This window comes from Salmo salar, chromosome ssa29, assembly GCF_905237065.1.
Source record: "Salmo salar chromosome ssa29, Ssal_v3.1, whole genome shotgun sequence".
NCBI lineage: Eukaryota > Metazoa > Chordata > Actinopteri > Salmoniformes > Salmonidae > Salmo > Salmo salar.
In genome coordinates, this window is record NC_059470.1 from 21,323,063 (window position 1) to 21,343,792 (window position 20,730).

At 41.9% G+C, this 20,730-nt stretch overlaps 1 protein-coding gene across 2 annotated transcripts in view; it reads right to left on the reverse strand.

Moving 5' to 3' along the window:
• The window catches only part of epb41l3a (erythrocyte membrane protein band 4.1-like 3a), an 83,105-nt gene extending 62,905 nt beyond the window's left edge, over window positions 1-20,200 (reverse strand). The window contains exon 1 of one of the 2 annotated variants that reach the window (XM_014181257.2): window positions 20,021-20,200. The gene's annotated coding sequence lies outside the window, so the exon portion shown is untranslated. Of the gene's footprint in view, window positions 1-19,078; window positions 19,999-20,020 lie in introns of those variants that run through there. The other variant, XM_014181245.2, reaches the window with a different exon arrangement.
• Window positions 20,201-20,730: the final 530 nt, after the last annotated feature.

Consider the following 20,730-nt stretch of genomic DNA (forward strand, 5'->3'; position numbering starts at 1 on the left):
GTTGTTGTCCTGCGCACTCTGGAGCAGGTTTTCATCAAGGATCTCTCTGTACTTTTCTTTGTTCATCTTTCCCTTGATCCTAACTAGTCTCCCAGTCCCTGCCACTGAAAAACATCCCCACAGCATGAGGCTGCCACCACCATGCTTCACCGTAGGGATGTTGCCAGGTTTCTTCCAAACATGGCACTTGGCATTCAGGCCAAAGAGTTCAATCTTGGTTTCATCAGACCAGAGAATCTTGTTTCTCATGGTCTGAGAGTCCTTAAGCTGCCTTTTGGCAAACTCCAAGCAGGCTGTCATGTGCCTTTTACTGAGGAGTGGCTTCCATCTGGCCGTTCTACCATAAAGGCCTGATTGGTGGAGTGCTGCAGAGATGGTTGTCCTTCTGAAAGGTTCTCCCATCTCCAAAGAGGACCTCTGGAGCTCTGTCAGAGTGACCATCAGGTTCTTTGTCACCTCCCTGACCAAGGCCCTTCTCCCCCGAATGCTCAGCTTGGCTGGGTGGCCAGCTCTAGGAAGAGTCTTGGTGGTTCCAAACTACTTCCATTTAAGAATGATGGAGGCCACTGTGTTCTTGGGGACCTGCATTGCTTGCTGTTTGGTGTTTTAGGCTGGGTTTCTGTATAGCATTTTGTGACATCAGCTGATGTAAAAAGGGTTTTATAAATACATTTAATTGATTGACCTTCAATGCTGCAGAATTCCTTTGCAGTTTTGTCACACAACACAATGCCACAGATGTCTCGAGTTTTTAGGGATTGTGCAATTGGAATGCTGACTGCAGGAATGTCCACCAGACCTGTTGCCAGATAATTTAATGTTCATTTCTCTGCCATAAGGTAATGGCAACGTTGTGAACAGAGTGCCCCATGGTGGCAGTGGGGTTATGGTATGGGCAGGCATAAGCTATGGACAACGAACATAATTGCATTTTATTGATGGCAATTTGAATGCACAGCGATGCCGTGGTAAGATCCTGAGGCCCATTGTCGTGCCATTCATCCGCCACCATCACATCATGTTTCAGCATTATAATGCATGGCCCCATATCGCAAGGATCTGTACACAATTCCTGGAAGCTGAAAATGTCTCAGTTCTTCCAAGGCCTGCATACTCACCAGACATGTCACCCATTGGGCAACTTTGGGATGCTCTGGATCGACGTATACTACAGCTTGTTCCAGTTCCTGCCAACATCCAGCAACTTTGCACAGCCATTGAAGAGGAGTGGGACAACATTCCACAGGTCACAATCAACAGCCTGATCAACTCTATGTGAAGGAGATGTGTTGCGCTGCATGAAGTAAATGGTGGTCACACCTTATACTGAATGGTTTTCTGATCCACACCCTACCTTTTTTTAAGGTATCTGTAACCAGATGCATATCTGTATTCCAAGTCATGTTAAATCCATAGATTAGGGCCTAATACATTTATTTCACTTGTAAGTGTAAGTCTTGAAATTGTTGCATGTTGCGTTTACATTTTTGTTCAGTATAGCTTCCTCTCAATTTTTATTTCTCGTGTTTTTATTTATTTTTTTGATTAGTTATCCTATTTGACATTGAATACTGCATTGTTGGGTAGGGTATGCAAGTTAAGCATTTCACTGTACTTGTGCATGTGACAAATAAAACTTGAAACTTCAAAGAAGAGAGTGGGTAGATGGTTGGCTGTTTCGTCATAGCCCCCCTCCCAACCCCACTTGGGGGAACTAATAATCCACATAACAGATTAGTAGGGGGATGAAAAGGAAATGGTTTGGAAGGTTTCCAGACACTGAGCACTCTGACTCAGAGCCTTCAGTAAATTGGAAGTGTTGCCTGAGCGGCGCCGACTCCAAGTCTCATTTACTGTTTGATGCATTTCTGTGTAGGCCAATCTCACTCCAACTGGCAACCTGTTTTTCGAACGGTGAGCCAGCATCCTGCAAGTGGGACTAACGACATTAAGTAGCACTCAAGAGCAAATTCTAGCAGTTTTAGGTTCATGTCTTGCTATGTGTAATGATACTCATAATGCTATTCACATGGAACTATTCCACAGCAGAGAGTATATGGCGGCTTGTGGAATTGCACCCTGTAACACCCTGTTGCCGTACTCTTTTAAATCACATTTTTATTTGATGCATGCTATCATCATCAGGTCAAAGAATTCAACTATAAAAACACTTGGGAAGCAACTACATTGTGAATGGATTACAACAAAAAAAGTGAATGTCTTACATTCTGATGAATAGAATTTCTCAACCCTATCAGTACTGTTTAACACGTGGCTCTATAAAACAAAATTACCCTTACAAGCGAAAAGTTATTTCACCACTATGCAGTACCTCTGCGCTCCATATGGCCCCTTCATATTAAAGCAGTAATGCTCTCTGCATGCTGATGGGAAGCCTTAGTCCCAGAGGCTTCAGCTCCACGCCTGCAGACTCTCAAGGATATTGTTGTTTGTTAAGTGTCATCGCCGGGTGAGCGCCTGGGCAAGGACACTGAGGAGCTGGAGCTTCACAGATACACAACGACAACCATGGTGGTGTCCATTCGGCACACTAACGCAAAATGTTTTAAAACATTTTGCAACGGAAAACTAAAATGAGAGTTTGTTATTGTACGAGTCCAGGTAGGCCCTCCATGTTTCAGTCTGTTTTGTTACGTTTAGAGTCTAATGAACACGACCCTGACCACCAATGAGACGCCAGTCAACTCCGAGGTATGACTCATTACCACAGACTCCTAATTATCGGATGAAAAATAGACGGAGATTCATTAAACACTCGACTGCTTCTGACGTGCGGGGCAAGTCAATCACTGTTTAATCAGGAACTGAATTTTAATGACTTTAAGTATGCTTCAAGAACCAACTGTCAAAACAAAGATGGTAAAGGTAAAAATTAAAAGGCAAGGAGGAGGAGCAGCTATGGCAGAGATAAGAACATTGCATTTGCTTTTTTAATTGTTTTCAAAGCCAGACAACAAACTGTCTTCTGAAACGTGTTTAGTCTGAGCTCAGGCCAACCATGCAAAACCCTTTGTTGTGTTAGTGTTACTCTGGATAAGCCTTTTTTTTCTGCCATAAGTGCTTAATCCATGGAGGTAGTTTTCTCTCCACAACTGGAAGGAAAATGTGACTGTTTCTCCTGTGAGGCTATTCAGCACAGCAGCAATCAAGGCATATTTCAAGATTTCTTTATTCAGATTAAAAGCTTCCATGACGACATGTTTCAACTGCAAGTCTTTCAGAACAAATATAGTAGAGTTGTCATGAATGAGGGTGATGCTGTACAATTTTCCCTTCATTTTGGAGAGACTAGGCCTTTTAAGCCTAGTTGTTACTCTTGCTGCTTTCACATTGGATTTACAGATTTTGCCTGTAAAAAAAATGGGGTAATGTTTATATGACCCCCTTATAAACAGGCCCATTTTTACCACCTTCTTGCCTGCATATGCCTTTTATGGCGGCATGCTGGGGATGAGTGGCAGTAGTGGTGTGAAGATGTGGGTGGGCGTCAATTTTAATAAATCCATTGAGAATATACACCATCAAAAATAAATGTAATATATTTTGTTTAATTATGTTATGTCCAAATGAAGTCAATAGTTCATGATTCTGTTCATTAAACAGACAAGACACACCTACCCCAATCACAGTCAAACACACATATATTTTGTAGTAAGAATATAATGGAAAATAACAGAATAAAATACAAATAATATTTTTCCCACACAACTTGAAACCGCTGTATCTTCATCATGATACCGATGGAAAATAATAGCAATCCTATTTTCAAAAGTATGTGAGTCTCGTGTTCATATTTCACAACCTATGTGGGCTTTTGCAGATGTCTATACGTGATCCAGCCAAATAATAGGCCTACACTTGATTTAGGCTACATTATTACATGCTAAATGTTTCTGATCATTGATAGATGATCACCTCCACTTATTTGCCCAGCCAGAAACCAATTAACCTAATAGCCTATACAGACAGAGATTCAGTGAAACAAAATCACATTGATTGAGACAAGTTAAGACACACTGAGACAAGTCAGTGGTCTCAGGCTTTTGGTCAGGAGGAGGCCTAGGCTACTAAGTGACTGCGAGGGAAGAGCAAAATAATCCACTTGTTAATCTACCGTAATTTCTGGACTATTAAGCGCACCTGAATATAAGCCGCACCCACTGAATTTTTTAAAAAGTATTATTTTGAACATAAATAAGCCGCACATGTCTATAAGCCGCAGGTGCCTACCGGTACATTGAAACAAATTAACTTTACACAGGCTTTAACGAAACACGGCTTGTAACAAAAATAAATAGGCTTTAACGAAACACGGCTTGTAACAAAAAATTTAAAATTAGCAGTAAGCTTTAGTTGTCTTTTTGCACTGAGTCAATTCCTCATGCTGCTGTTTCCAACATCTTATCATCGACTCATTAAGACCAAGCTCCCGTGCAGCAGCTCTATTTCCTTTTTCAACAGCCAGATCAATCGCCTTCAACTTGAAAGCTGCATCATATGCATTTCTCCGTGTCTTTGCCATGATGAGGGTGACAAAATGACTACCGTAATCAGAATGATGGGAAGTTTGAGAGCGCTCGATTTAATCTAAACAGTAAACAAAAAAGTTGTTTGACCTTAACCCGTTCGGCAATTTCATTGGTCTAATGAAAGCTTCATGCTGCCAAAAAACTGAGCACGTCACAGAATGTGTTTTTTTGGAGAGAAAAAATTGAAAGTGGGAAAAATCCATATATTAGCCGCGTCATTGTTTAAGCTGCGAGGTTCAAAGCTGGGAAAAAATTTGCGGTTTATAGTCTGGAATTTACGGTACATAACATGCTGGCAAAATGTTCTAACAAATGAGCCAACTGGACAAGTTGATCATGAGCAGCACTCACCTCAACTTAGCTAACATTTCCCCAACTAACTGTAGCCTAACCAATATCTAAATGGAGATTCAGTGAAAAGTCAAATCTGACATTGATTTATCAAGACGAGTCCCCACGCTTGTCTCAAAGTAGCGCGATGGTGGTGTCCCAATCAAAACGGTGCTGAAATTATAATCTAGTTGACCACACGCGGGTAGGCTATTGCTTCAAATTTATTACAATGGTTAGATGACTTTGGGGTTTTCGTAAGCAACAATTTGATACATGCCTTCAATTGCATTAAGTTTCTGTCATTCAGTGATATTTATTCCCACAATAATTCTTTATGGATCCATCCAGTTGTGGTTAAGAAAACGGTGCATGCTTAGTGGTGGGCTACATGACAAGTGACATGCCAAGCAAAGTTTAGAACTGGCAGGAGGATGGTTAACGGGTGCTGCCTAGCAACCATACACAAGTTTAACGGCGTAGTGCCTGCCAATGCCACCTCAGCATTACGGTTACGTTTCATACTAAGCCGTAGGCAGAAGTTGACCTAAATGATTACTAGGTTGCTAGGCGGAAAGAAAAGTTTCAGCTTTGATACCGGCAATACCTTTCAGATATAAGGAAAAGGCGTAAAACATTTGCCGGTATGGTAAAGTTGCCGTAAAAACGTCTTAGTGTGAAAGGGATATATGTAACATGGGTTTGGTACTGTAGGCCTACACAGCAATGTTTAACTAAACATATGAGGCAATCTTCAGTAAAAACAGAGATCTGCACCACATTCTACACCAATAACATCTAATCAAGAATTCTGTTTCAAATCCAGGGTAAGTCTTCACAAGATCCAAAATGGAAACGATGCTCAGCTGAACACAGTCGGCCCACAACAGCAAGAGAAATATCCATTGAATAAGTAAGAACTCCACAAAGACCTAATTATTTTGCAATCAAAGACAATGTAACAGCGCGTCTCATAATGAATTCATATTTCAACAATGGCGAGCTCTTTGTGAATCTCTTCTAACAGTGTTTACAAAAGGGTAAAAGGAGGGGAACGAGTAAAATTAGGCTACACTGTGATGTTGACAGAAAGTTATTGGGGCAATTAAGCTTTCATATCATGGAATTGCTAAACTATGCTTAATTACACAGTGTAAGGATCCAAAAAGGGATACAAAACTACATCAAATCTCATCAAATCTCTTAAATTCTGTGAAAACAGTGTTTATTCCTCCTATTATCCAATGAGACAAAGTCAAATATTTAGTCTCCAAAAGATTTCAATGTTCTACTGAAGATCACAATCATTCTAGCCTGACAGTATCGCACCAGTCAGTAAAATATTTAGAAACCCATCACATCGCCAATCACACTTCAGATGTGTGTGTGTGTGTGTGTGTGTGTGTGTGTGTGTGTGTGTGTGTGTGTGTGTGTGTGTGTGTGTGTGTGTGTGTGTGTGTGTGTGTGTGTGTGAAACGAGTGAGTGAAACAACGGAAGAGAGAAGATGAAGGGAGCCCTGAATCATATTATCACTGGCTGTTTTGACAGGCAACTTAACCAGCGCGCCGGAGAAGACATGATAACGGCTGTTTCCTGAGAATATATCCGCACAACACTAGGTTCGTTTAGTTTCGTAAGTATTCTCTGTCCTGTTATTGATGTGTTGCTGATCGGACCTGTATATCCATCTGCTGCCAGCAGGTTATTTGCATAGCCATGTTCTAATGTGAAGAGGTAGTAAGAGAGATCTAAAGCAATTTATACAATGGGTGGTTTGGAATTCCCATTGTTAGATCCTGCCCATGATATACTAGACAACATACATATGGCCAGTACATTCATAAAAATTGCCATTGTTTATGTCGTTACCTAGCAACGCACTACTACTTTTACAGATCCACTGCCCAGCCATGCAATTTATAAACTTGATATCCACTATGAAAAGCAATTAGAAATTATGTCTGACGTTTTTGTTGCAATATTGAAATTCGATCTCCACTGTGTCCCATAATAATGAATGTGTCGGGAGTCGGGACGAGACAGACAGGCAGCGTTTCTCCAGTCAAAATGAATCGGCATAATATTAATGGATATATACCAACAACAACAAAAAATCGATGGAAAAACAGGTAAAACTAAATGAAATGCAGCTAGTTTGCTGCCTTTCAGTCTGAAATGATTGTGTTAGCTGTGTAGTTGGCTAGCTACCAAGGGGGAAGAGCCTCCATAGCAACCATTTTTGTTTGCCCTAGCAACCTGCAAAGTTCTGGAACTATCAACCAGCACTTGAGTAGTTTTGATTTACATGGCAGGCAACACAAATAAAACTAACGACTAGAGAACACCTAAAATTGCACTTGACAATCAGTGTTAGTGAATGTAGCATCAAGTTTTGTTGAAAATGTTATAGTTTGGGAAAGAATATTGCTTTTTAATGCTGGTAACCCATTGTATAAAACCAAAAATATATTAAGAGTCCATGTGTTATGACATTTCTATCATGGCTGTTGTGGTCGACTCGGCTTCGCCTCGTGGCTATGACCACGTCACAGCCATGATAAAAATGTCATAACACATGGCCCTCTCATGTATTATTGCTTAAGTGATGGTGCTGTAGGGGTGCCCAAGGCTTGGTGGGCCACTCTCCTGGGTCAACCTATTAGCTACAAGCCTATATCATCACTTAGCCTATACAAAAATAAGCCCTCTGTACACAGACCATCTGATGTGTTAGCATGGTCCAAGCTTAGATGCACTATCTCACTGTCATCAACATTTAACAACATTCAATCAACATTCAACACCTCCCGGCTGCTCTTAATGATTATGCTGTTGCTTCACACCCTGCAGGATCAGTCCAGCCTATGACCAATCCGCCACACATTGTCCAAAACTGTGATTTAGCCAATGGATTACAGCTAATCTGTAGTAAACCCCCAATCCCTCGCCGCCAACGGCTTAGAGTTCGATTTCAAATTAACACAGTCACCTACATTGCTGTTGCACATTACTGTGCCTCTTTTGTCAAGGATGGACGCAAGAATGAAATGAAAAACACATTATTACATCAGTGACACCAAGATATATCTGATAAACCAGGAGGGTTAGGATCAATTTTGTTGACTACAAACTGTTGACAAAAACAGTGATACATTAACTACGTGTGGCCCATGTGGGAATCAAACCCACAGCCCTGGCGTTGCCATCACCACGCTCTAAGTCATTGAAATCACAACTATTAAAAAAATATAGAACAAGGGAGAAAGTGTAATATCTGAGGGACAGATTTATTCGCTAGACGGTGAGAAGGGAAAGCAACAAGCTATAAAACAACATGGCAGACAGGCGGAGAGACAGAAGCCAGTCCCAATGACTGGCCTGCTTTCCCCGTCCATCCTTTGTATGGGCCCAGCAGCTGAACTGGTATGTCTCCTCAGATACCCTTTCTCCTGCCTTCACAAGACTGGGCTCCATACAACCATCACACCACCATTAAGTGACATGCATGTTCCGCTACACTGCAGTCCCTGAAGCCTATTGGACTTCACCTACCATTAGAAATGCAAAGCTCACAGATATCTACACTGTAATTAAACTGACTGTACATGGATATTTACATGTCATTACCATGTTATAAGCCATGGTTAGGTGATAAAGCACCACTGCAGTGAGGCTTCTTCTCCTTGTCTCCTCTCCTTCATCTTTACTGAAAACACAGGCTAAGTCAAATCAATATGGAGGATGCACACCGATTTACTTTCACCTGTCTAGTTCTTGAATGTCACTGTATATGGAGGAAAGGAGACAAGGGGAGGATGGAGGACGTCACTTCACACTATTGAGATGCACCCTAGGAAACAGATATAGACTGGAGCAGTAGGTGCTTTATCTGTCCTCGCACCTGAGTCCGCCCCACACTGGTTAAATAGATCGTCAATTATTCACGACCAGGGGGAGTCCAGATGCCTCAGGCTAGCCGCCCGCCACAAAGCAGACACGTGTATTCATGCAAAGCCATACAACAAAGAGAGAGATGCCCTAACTGATAGCTACTGGCTAATGTGGTGTGTGGTAATCGGTAATCTAAGCGGGAAATAGCGGGGTGGTCGTGTGTGTGTGTGTGTGTGTGTGTGTGTGTGTGCGCGTATATATGGAGATATTGCTGATGAGTCAGTCACAGAGCAGACATGGCCCATGACGAGGAGGAGAGAAGTAGCTAAGCGTCACAGTCTAGCGACTGGTACACACACAAGCTTAGTCATACAAACACATATAGACAAGTGCACACCAGAGCTGGCTTCAAATACATGTGTATTTAAGTATTTGTAATTGAAATACTTCTGCGTATTTGAGTATTTTCAAAAAATGAGGTGCAGAATCAACTACTTCTATTAGTTATTTGAAAGTATTTTCAAATAATTTCCAATAAATAGCCAACAATTTGAAACTATTTTCAAATATGTGTTTCCAAATACATTACAGGACCAAACAATAATCCTATGACCAAACAGAACTGAGTTGAAATGCCTGGGAGTATTCACATATTTCAATATTTGTATGTGAAAATACTTTGAAATGTAAGTGAAAGTAATACAAATAAATATATAAATATTTGAACCCAGGTCTGGTGCACGCACGCACGCACACACGCACACACACTTGTGAAGTCACACACATGCATGTATGTGCACACATACACAAACTCACAGGTACATTCACACAGAAACATGCAAGCATGCACTTGAGCTGGTAGGTTAAACCGAAGGTTTCGTGGACATTTACCAGATATCATTCACCACGATAAGTAGCCTTTACTAGAGATATGTGAAGTTTGAAATTGCTAATGTGTGACTGTTAATTGGACAATTGAAAGCTACAACATTCAAAGTAGTAGCAGTATTATTATTTGTATTTGTACTTACTCTTTTTTCTCACCAATTTCGTGATATCTAATTGGTAGTTACAGTCTTGTCCCATCGCTGCAACTCCCGTATGGACTCGGGAGAGGCAAAGGTCGAGAGCCATGACTCCTCCGAAACACGACCCCGCCAAGCTGCGCTGCTTCTCGACACACTGCTCTCTTAACCCAGAAGCCAGTCACACCAATGTGTCGTAGGAAACATTGTACAGCTGGCGACCAAATTCAGTGTGGATGCACCCGGCCGCCACCAGGAGTCACTAGAGCATGATGGGACAAGGACATCCCAGCCGGACAAACCATCCCCTAACCCGGACGATGCTGGGTCAATTGTGCGCCGCCTCATGGGTCTCCCGTTCGCGTCCGGCTGCGACACAGCCCAGGATCGAACCAGGATCTGTAGTGACACCTCTAGCACTGTGATGCAGTGCCTTAGACCGCGGTGCCACTCGGGAGGCCAATAGTAGTAGTTTTAAGGGGAATGTAAAAATAACTGTGGTGCACATTAATGTTATACAAAGATATTGTTAAATGTATCATTATCGTGATAATTCAGTCAGTTTATCATGATATGGATTTTTGCCCATATCGCCCAGCTCTAGTGTGCACACACACACACACACACACACACACACACACACACACACACACACACACACACACACACACACACACACACACACACACACACACACACACACACACACACACACACACACAAACATTTTCTTTGCCTGTGACAGGTTTTAAGCTATATAATGTTCGTCAGATCCATGCTAATAACATTCTAAAAAGGGAAAGCTAAAAAAAAGTTACGAAAAAACACCCAAATCTATTCAGCGAAGCCCTTCCAGAATCCATCACTGACGCATCTACAGAGGGCATTCACTCAGCAGGGGGGATGAATCACAAGGTATGTCTACGAGCTGAAGAAGGCACCAGGGACAATTACTGCAATAGAATATCTCACACAGAGTAGAAAGTAGTGGCTGTTTTTCTTGTGAGGCAATAGCAAAAACCTTGCCTCTATGTGCAGCCATGCGGGATCCGTAATTAAAAAAGGTCTTAACTGCGGCATTTTAAGATGGACTAGAATGCTAGGGCTGTGACGGTAATGGAATTTTGGATGACGGTAATTGGCCAGCCAAATGACCGTGGTCTCCGTAATAATGGTGTGAATAACAGACCAAAAAATTAGAATAATTTCCTCTCCTCCACTCCTGACTACATGTGCTGCCATAGATTATATTTCTGTGTTCTGCTGCAGCACCTCGCTGGCACCTTTCTCTGTGTTCTGCTGCTGCACCTCTCTGGCACCTTTCTCTGTGTTCTGCTGCTGCACCTCGCTGGCACCTTTCTCTGTGTTCTGCTGCTGCACCTCTCTGGCACCTTTCTCTGTGTTCTGCTGCAGCACCTCTCTGGCACCTTTCTCTGTGTTCTGCTGCTGCACCTCTCTGGCACCTTTCTCTGTGTTCTGCTGCTGCACCTCTCTGGCACCTTTCTCTGTGTTCTGCTGCAGCACCTCGCTGGCACCTTTCTCTGTGTTCTGCTGCTGCACCTCTCTGGCACCTTTCTCTGTGTTCTGCTGCTGCACCTCGCTGGCACCTTTCTCTGTGTTCTGCTGCTGCACCTCTCTGGCACCTTTCTCTGTGTTCTGCTGCAGCACCTCGCTGGCACCTTTCTCTGTGTTCTGCTGCTGCACCTCTCTGGCACCTTTCTCTGTGTTCTGCTGCTGCACCTCTCTGGCACCTTTCTCTGTGTTCTGCTGCTGCACCTCGCTGGCACCTTTCTCTGTGTTCTGCTGCTGCACCTCTCTGGCACCTTTCTCTGTGTTCTGCTGCTGCACCTCTCTGGCACCTTTCTCTGTGTTCTGCTGCTGCACCTCTCTGGCACCTTTCTCTGTGTTCTGCTGCTGCACCTCGCTGGCACCTTTCTCTGTGTGCTGCTGCTGCACCTCTCTGGCACCTTTCTCTGTGTTCTGCTGCTGCACCTCTCTGGCACCTTTCTCTGTGTGCTCCTTTGCTACAACACCCGGTTTGTTTCAGCAAGGAGCAACAACGCTTCGTCACGTTTTTAAGAGACCATGTTACCGCAGAAACTGACACAAATTCCTGACCGCCCCCTCTTCAGTCAGCTGTTTGTAAAAATAAATAACAAAAAAGGTTAAAAGGTTATGACGGTTATTTTATTTTCACGACGGTCTTCATCCATAACCGTCAGATACATGGTTATACGGTAATTGTGCCTGCCCTATAGAATGCATCTGCACGCTGAAAGCTAGACAGACAATTGCATGGAATCCTACAATCCTGTATGGAGGGTGGTGACTGTGAAATAAGCCTGCTCAAGAGACAGACTTCTATACTAGATGTTCTGTTTCTGGAACTGGGCCAATACAACATGCACACACATTCAGTTAGGCATGCCTCAGATAAGAACAGCATGAAAAGAGGGGTACTCATCCACAGTATACTGATAGACAACATGATCTACAGTAGCTAATAAAGCCTAGATCTGGGCTTGCTACATCCAAAGCTGTGCTGCATTGCTATTGCTCAGTATATAACTCAGTATACTACTCAACTGACTAACCTAGTACACACTGTACATGTTTGTGAGAGAGGATGATAATTCTGTTCTTAGAGTTTGTCTGCTGTTTTGGTTTGCAAGTTCCCTCCTTCACCGCGGGCATGCAGCCAAACCTGACAGATCTGCTGTGGGAACACACACACACACACACACACACACACACACACACACACACACACACACACACACACACACACACACACACACACACACACACACACACACACACACACACACACACACACACACACACACACACGTTTTCAAAGCTCCAGACTTCATTCCTCGTCTATTGGGCTGTTTTTCAGCCATTCCCCTGCACAGTATCTAATATGACAGAGACTATAATTGCTTTGCTGAGCAAGTGGGCTCTAGCTCTGGCAGTCTCTCAACACAGACTTTTAGGAAGATCATCTTTAATGATGTCTGAAACCTCAATCAGACTTTTACAGTGGACTCAACGTGAAGAATGGGCACACTTTGCTGAGAGAAAGCCATCACAGCACAGCTAGCCAAATGAGCAGCACTGAGGCGGAGTCGAACCTACAGCGGACACTCAAAATGCCTCAACTCGGGTGTTTCGACATAGTAGGCAACCCTATCATCTTAGTTAAGTGGTCAAAGTGGTCAAAAATAAACAACAATAGCTTCTTAGCAAAGAGCAATTTCTCAAGAAAGAATTTTGCTCGGACTGTCTGGGAGTGATGTCACCAGGCTGGCCAAAACTCCATCCCACCAAAACAGGCTGAAACTTCAGACAGTCTTTTCAAACAGCTCATACACTAAAAATGCATTATCATCATTTTCACAATTTCACAGTATTATTCCAACCTCATAGTGTGGAAACATATATAAAACACAGGGAAATCAAGTTTTTGACTCCACAGACCTAGCACTCATAAAAGGCAGGAGAAAAGCGTGTTTTTTTCATGAACAGCCATCTAATACCCATTTGCATTCATTATGTAAGCTGTTGATGCAGCTGTATAGACACTGAAAAGCTTTTTGGAAGACATCTGAGTGTATAGATACATTTAAAAGTCCCAAGCTAAGGATACAATGGTTTACCCACTCACCACTAAATACATAACAGGCATCATTCCACAGAGAGTGGTACATTGTTATGTTAGGTTATGTCATTAGTGCTGCCTCGTACTTTTCTGTTACCCATGCTCACTTCCTGTTTTACACAGCACTCCCGGCTATTAGTGAAACCTTTGGCCGTGGTATTAAAAATCCACTGTAAATGCACTCAAGGGAAGACTTGACAAATCATCCAAAACTAGGATTTGATAAGAAAATATCAAGCAAAAGATAAGCTACTTAGTCATACCCTGTCAAAGTGATTATCATTGCGACCGCATGACTTGGAACAATGATCTTTCAAACCCTGATATAAAAGGCCGGAGATAGAGGAAGGAAGAATATTGACTCAGGAGATTAGCTTTTGTTTATGGCCCATTACAGCAGTAAAAGAGAAGTGCTTTTGAGGCCAAAGATTTCAGACAACGGTCAATGAACAAACAAATCATCGATGACCATTATTTCTGTTACAGTCAGCGCGCAACACTCATCACACAGTGTATGATAAGGACCTAGCAGCACTGAGTTAACTGAGACCTACCCACTGAGCACGGTAGTCAGTTCAATGTTCACTTTTGATAGAGATTTGATAAGACTGGTCAACAAACAACTGAACGAGTTCAAATATTGAGGCCAGCTATAGCACTTTGGTTTTAAATTGGGTACAAAAGGCAAAAAAATTCTGTTGATAACTGATTTGTTTTCCATGTTGGTAGAACTGTAAAAACACTGTAATAACAATGTAACACGATTAAAATAACTATGTGAAAACAACATTGAATCCACCTGTTTGCACACAGTGGGCACTGGGTAGGCTACATCTGTTTTCTGAGCCTGATTTACAATGCAACTGACATACAACTGGGCCTGTATTCCCAGTGTCTCACAGTAGGAGTGCTGATCTAGGATCAGGTCCCCCCTGCCCATGTAATCTTATTCAATATGTTCTAAAAGGCTAAACTGATCCTAAATCAGCACTCTTACTCTGAGACGCTTTGTGAATACGGGCCTCTATCCATTGCAGTTTCATTCATCACATTTAAAGCCCCTCATCAATACAACATAGTCCAGGGTGAGGGATGCTTCAATAAGTCGACCTTTAGTTTAACATAGGCACAAGCAATTGGTTAAAGGTAAAACAAATGAACAAAGTGTTGAATCATTGAGTAGACCAGTGTATTGTGTATGGAATCAACTTTTGATCTTAGCCAGTGTGAGATGTAGCAGATTTGTAATTACAGTGAGAGTATCAATGGAAAAATATCAAACAAGATGTGGAGGCCTGCTCCCCGGGTACTGCTGGTGTAGACTGGCATAGTTTTGAGTGTTAGTGTCTGTGTGTAGCATTTGTGCCTGCATGTGCGCGTTTGTGTTAAAGCTAAGACAGTCAAGCTTTTTTGGCCTACCCCGGCCACCCCTAACCTGGACGATGCTGGGCCAATTTATTTTATTATATATATATATATTCATTTTTTCCTCCACATTTTCAAACAGTCCATTTATATTTTCCAACGGGGCTATACATTTGGGTGAGGTTTTTATCTCGCATGAGTAAACTCGTTTCACTGCCAAAAATCTAATATTCAGCGAAATAACAGCACAATGTCAAATATAGGTAGCCTAGTCAAATAATGAACATCCAATCACATTAACCGTTACTTTCTCGCGGGAATTTCACTAACAGTCTGTATGTAGCCAAATGTAGCTGCTGCTCATTCTGTTTGCACGAAAATTGATAAATGGTTAAAAAAAAAGTAAGGCCCGCGTCCATAGAGACACATACCAGCTCTACTGATAGTACTGCTACTACCAGCAGTACTACACCTGCACCTGTCGACGACACAAGTTGTTCTGCTTCCATGAACACATCCAATGCTAGCATCAGTAATTCTACATTTGTTGTTAGCCCAGCTAGCATGGACACTGACAGTTGTGAATCTGATGCAGCCGAAGAGCTACTGCCCTTACCCAGGAAAGCACCGAACAACAGACAGGGACGTTGGACCATCGAAGAGGCGCAAATATGATGAGAACTACATTGATTTGGGGTTCACTTATATTGGGAGTAGTGCCTTTCCTCAGTGACAGTGTGTTATATGTGCAAAAGTACTATCTCACAACTCAATAAAACCTTCACTCTTACGCAGACATTTAGAAACAAAACATGCCAATTTGAAAAATAAGTCACAGGAGTTTTTTGAGCGAGAATTAAGACGACTTTTGAGTAGTAAGACATGTATAAAAGCAACAGATACCATTAATAAGAAGGGGCTAGAAGCGTCTTATATGGTGAGCTACCGAGTGGCTAGGACAGGCAAGCCCCATACTATTGTGGAGGACTTAATTCTTCCTGCAGCCGCAGATTCGTTTTTGCAACCTTCCGATTATTAGTCCAACGCTCTAACCACCTGCCTTACATTGCACTCCACGAGGAGCCTGCATGGCAGGCTGACTACCTGTTACGCGAGGGCAGCAAGAAGCCAAGGTAAGTTGCTAGCTAGCATTAAACTTATCTTATGAAAAACTATCAATCTTAACATAATCACTAGTTAACTACACATGGTTGATGATATTACTAGTTTATCTAACGTGTCCTGCGTTGCATATAATCGATGCGGTGCCTGTTAATTTCTCATCGAATCACAGCCTACTTCGACAAATGGGTGATGATTTAACAAGCGCATTTGCGAAAAAGCACTGTCGTTGCACCAATGTACCTAACCATAAACATCAATGCCTTTCTTTAAAATCAATACACAAGTATATATTTTTTAAACCTGCATATTTAGCTAATATTGCCTGCTAACATGAATTTGTGTCACTTCTCTTGCGTTCCGTGCAAGCAGTCAGGGTATATACAGCAGATTGGGCCGCCTGGCTCATTGCGAACTGTGTGAAGTCCATTTATTCCTAAGAAAGGCCGTAATTAATTTTCCAGAATTGTACATAATTATGACATAACATTGAAGGTTGTGCAATGTAACAGGAATATTTAGACTTAGGGATGCCACCCGTTAGATAAAATACGGAACGGTTCCGTATTTCACTGAAAGGAAAAACGTTTTGTTTTCGAGATGATAGTTTCCGGATTCGACCATATTGATGACCAAAGACTCGTATTTCTGTGTGTTATTATGTTATAATTAAGTCTATGATTTGATATTTGATCGAGCAGTCTGACTGAGCGATGGTAGGCAGCAGCAGGCTCGTAAGCATTCATTCAAACAGCACCTTCGTGCGTTTTGCCAGCAGCTCTTCGCAATTCTTCAAGCATTGCGCTGTTTATGACTTCAAGCCTATCAACCCCCGAGATTAGGCTGGTGTAACCCAGGTGAAATGGCTAGCTAGTTAGCGGGTGCGCGCTAATAGCGTTTCAAACGTCACTCACTCTGAGACTTGGGAGTGGTTCTTCCCCTTGCTCTACATGGGTAACGCTGCTTCGAGGGTGGCTGTTGTCGATGTGTTCCTGGTTCGAGCCCAGGTTGGAGCGAGGAGAGGGACGGAAGCTATACTGTTACACTGGCAATACTAATGTGCCTATAAGAATATCCAATAGTCAAAGGTATATGAAATACAAATCGTATAGAGAGAAATAGTCCTATAATTCCTATAATAACTACAACCGAAAACTTCTTACCTGGGAATATTGAAGATTTATGTTAAAAGGAACCACCAGCTTTCATATGTTCTCATGTTCTGAGCAAGGAACTTAAACGTTACCTTTTTTACATGGCACATATTGCACTTTTACTTTCTTCTCCAACACTTTGTTTTTGCATTATTTAAACCAAATTGAACATGTTTCATTATTTATTTGAGGCTAAATTGATAGTATTTATGTATTATATTAAGTTAAAATAAGTGTTCATGCAGTATTGTTGTAATTGTCATTATTACAAATAAATAACAAAACAAAAAAACGGCCGATTAATCGGCATCGGCTTTTTTGGGCCCCCTAATAATCGGTATCGGTGTTGAAAAATCATAATCGGTCGACCTCTACCTGAAACAGTGGTTGTTTTCTCCCAAACTACAAGGCAGGGGGCAGCAACAGTGGAGCAGGCATAGCCAGGGTATTACAATCAAATATTTACCATGCTGAGTTGATACTTTGACTTTCATAGCACTTAAGCATTCATAATCATCCCATAAGTTTGGCTACATGAAAAATGTCTGTTCAGTAGGCATGAGTCATTCTGGTAATGGAGCACTTTATGACTGCTGCTGAGAAAGGAGGCTGAGTCTGAGTTATACCTGCAGATCAATAAGGATTATTTTTGCTTTTGTTGTATCGTATTGCAGGAAAATACTTCCCTGAGAGAACGAGACAGAGCGAGAGAGAGAGAGAGGAGAACCAGAGAAAACTATAACACTATTTGGCCCTAAACAGAGAGTACACAGTGGCAGAATACCTGACAGACTCAGTGAGCATTGCCTTGCTATTGAGAAAGGCTGCTGTAGGCAGACCTGGCACTCAAGAGAAGACAGGCTATGTGCACACTGCCCACAAAATGAGGTGTAAACTGATCTGCACTTCCTAACCTCCTGCAAAATGTATGACCATATTAGAGACAAATATTTCCCCAAAATTACGCAGATCTACAAAGAATTTGAAAGCAAACCCAATTTTGATAAACTCCCATATCTATTGGGTGAAATACCACAGTGTACCATCACAGCAGCACGATTTGTGACCTGTTGCCACAAGGGCAACCAGTGAAGAACAAACACCATTGTAAATACAACCCATATTTATGTTTATTTATTTTCCCTTTTGTACTTGAACTATTTGCACATAATACGACATTTGACATTTCTTTATTCTTCTGGAACTTTTGTGAGTGTAATGTTTACTGTAAAAATGTTTTTTGATTATTTCACTTTTGTTTACTATCTATTTCACCTGCTTTGGCAATGTAAACATATGTTTCCCATGCCTAAAAGCCCTTAAATTGAATTGAATAGAGAGAATGAGAAAGACAGAGAGAGAGGAGAGAACCAGAGGCACATCTGCCTGGCAGTAACTGAACTTTTCCCCTAGGGAATGGACAGAAGAAGCCCAACGATATAAATAGGAAGTATCAGCTGCACAAAAATGACAATAACAGCACGCCAGACCGAAGACTGACAGACATTTCTGTAGTATTTTAATAGCTTAGTGTTTCTAGTGCTGTGCTGAATGACATTTGCTGTGGTTAATCCACAGCTTTGGGGGGTTCGGAAGATTAAATACGAGACAAATACCGGTAGGTTAAACCCCAAACAGAACAGGCTGTCCTGAAAATAACCTTTCTGAACTGTGTTTCTTGAGTTTATTCACTTCCTTGCCAGAGCCAAAGGAAGGGAGGCACTTCGGCATCCTGGCTGTAGTCAATTCACCCGAATTCAACTCTCTCTGGGTCATACACGCAATGCCATTTGCTGGGGTAGGCTAGGCTAGGCATTTATAGCCTCCAAGGCATTTGGCAATCGCAAAGAAGCGTAACAGTTGTAACCTACAGTAGACTTAAATGTCCCACCATTTGTTGATAGGTGACAAGGGCAGACCCCTCCAACTGGTTAAATTCCTTTTGTGTGGAAATGTAGGAAGTATGTATTTGTACTCACCATGATAATTCATACAGCACATCCAGGTTCCATCCAGAATTGCATTCAAGTTGATCCAGAGTGACGTGGGGGGAAAAATGTAATAAAAGATAAGATGTCCAACACTCAAAGTGCAAAACATAACCAGCATAACCTTGAGATCAAATAGGCTACACCAGTATAACTTTTGTAAAACAGTAATCATGTAGGCTGCATCAATATTTGTAGGCCTACAGCAGTGTTCATTCCGAACTGCAATCAGAACAGGCGCCAAGGTTTTTGACAGTGGCACCCGCCTGCAGTGAAGCCAGCCATCTGTACACGACAATCACCGCACATCAACGTTCTTGACTGCAGAGACTGAAATCAAATATTTTACCTACAGCCTACTGCCAAAGACCGGCGTACTGTTGCAGATATTAATATATCCACTATTACAGTATGCAGGAAAATAATTATTCGCTGTTTCAAAATGAAACCATTCTACAGAGAGTAGCCTACAGCGACTGGAGAATAAATTGCAGATGTAGAATACAGTAGCCATATGTCTATCCACAAAGCTTTACGCACAGGATACTTAGTATCAACAACTGTTGAAAGCATGGAGACCTGATACAGTAAAATACAGTAGCCTAAAAGGAGAAATGGTCATAATTCAAGGGTATATATGGAATATTTCCCTCGCACGGAGGTGGGATATTGTTGTAAAAACAAGTCATTTTCGCAAATAATGAAATACGCATAAGGCAATAGAGTTCGCTCAAAAATGTTTAGACAACTTCTAATGGAAACACAGTAAAGTTTCAAAACACCCATCGATAGAGCTTCACAGTAAACACACTAACATTACTCACTGACCCAAAAACAATACGAACAGATATTAGGCTACTCTCATTAACATTAACGCGCTAAAGTCCGTCCCGAATGAACTATATAGGGTACTTAACTTGAAAACGTGTTTACCTGATTCCTGTAGGTATTTTTGTAGGTATTGTTGTGCTCATAGCCAACTGATACAATCCGCTCAGACAAACACCGTTATTTCTGAAATGTCTAGTTGGCGGGTTGCCGTAGCCTAAATGCAGTTCAGCAGAGAGTGCCTCACCTGCAAAACAGTCCTCTCGCTCTCCACAATAGAACCAAGCGTTCCACACATTCACGCCCCCTATTGCGCAATTAAGGAAACGCTTTAGGTCAATCCTCATAGGCCAAGGTTACTGTCAGTTAAACAGATGTGGGCTGGCTGTTGGAGCTCAATTCCAGTGGCTTTATTGAGCGAGATAAAAGCAGTTACTGTCCCTCTGGACTACTGTATTCAGACAAATGTCACTCCTGCTGACTAATGCAACGGCAGGAAGAGTAGTATCTGTTATAGCTATTGAAATGGAGGTGCGTGCACTACTGAATAACTACTGATTTTGAAGGAAATTCAGAGGCAAAATGCTGGAGTTGATCAATATAATTTTAGGGTATTATTAACAGGCCAACTGGCTTTGGGTATGACAAGTATTCCCTTTAAAGTGTAATACGAGTTACAAAGAATGTCACAGCGACACGTCAGTAGGCTACATGTTCCTAATAGACCTCAGACCACACGTATCTTTACCCGGTCCTTATGAAGGGTGTGTTCCAACTGTCTTATGAATTACTGAATGTAAACCTGTCACCTGGAA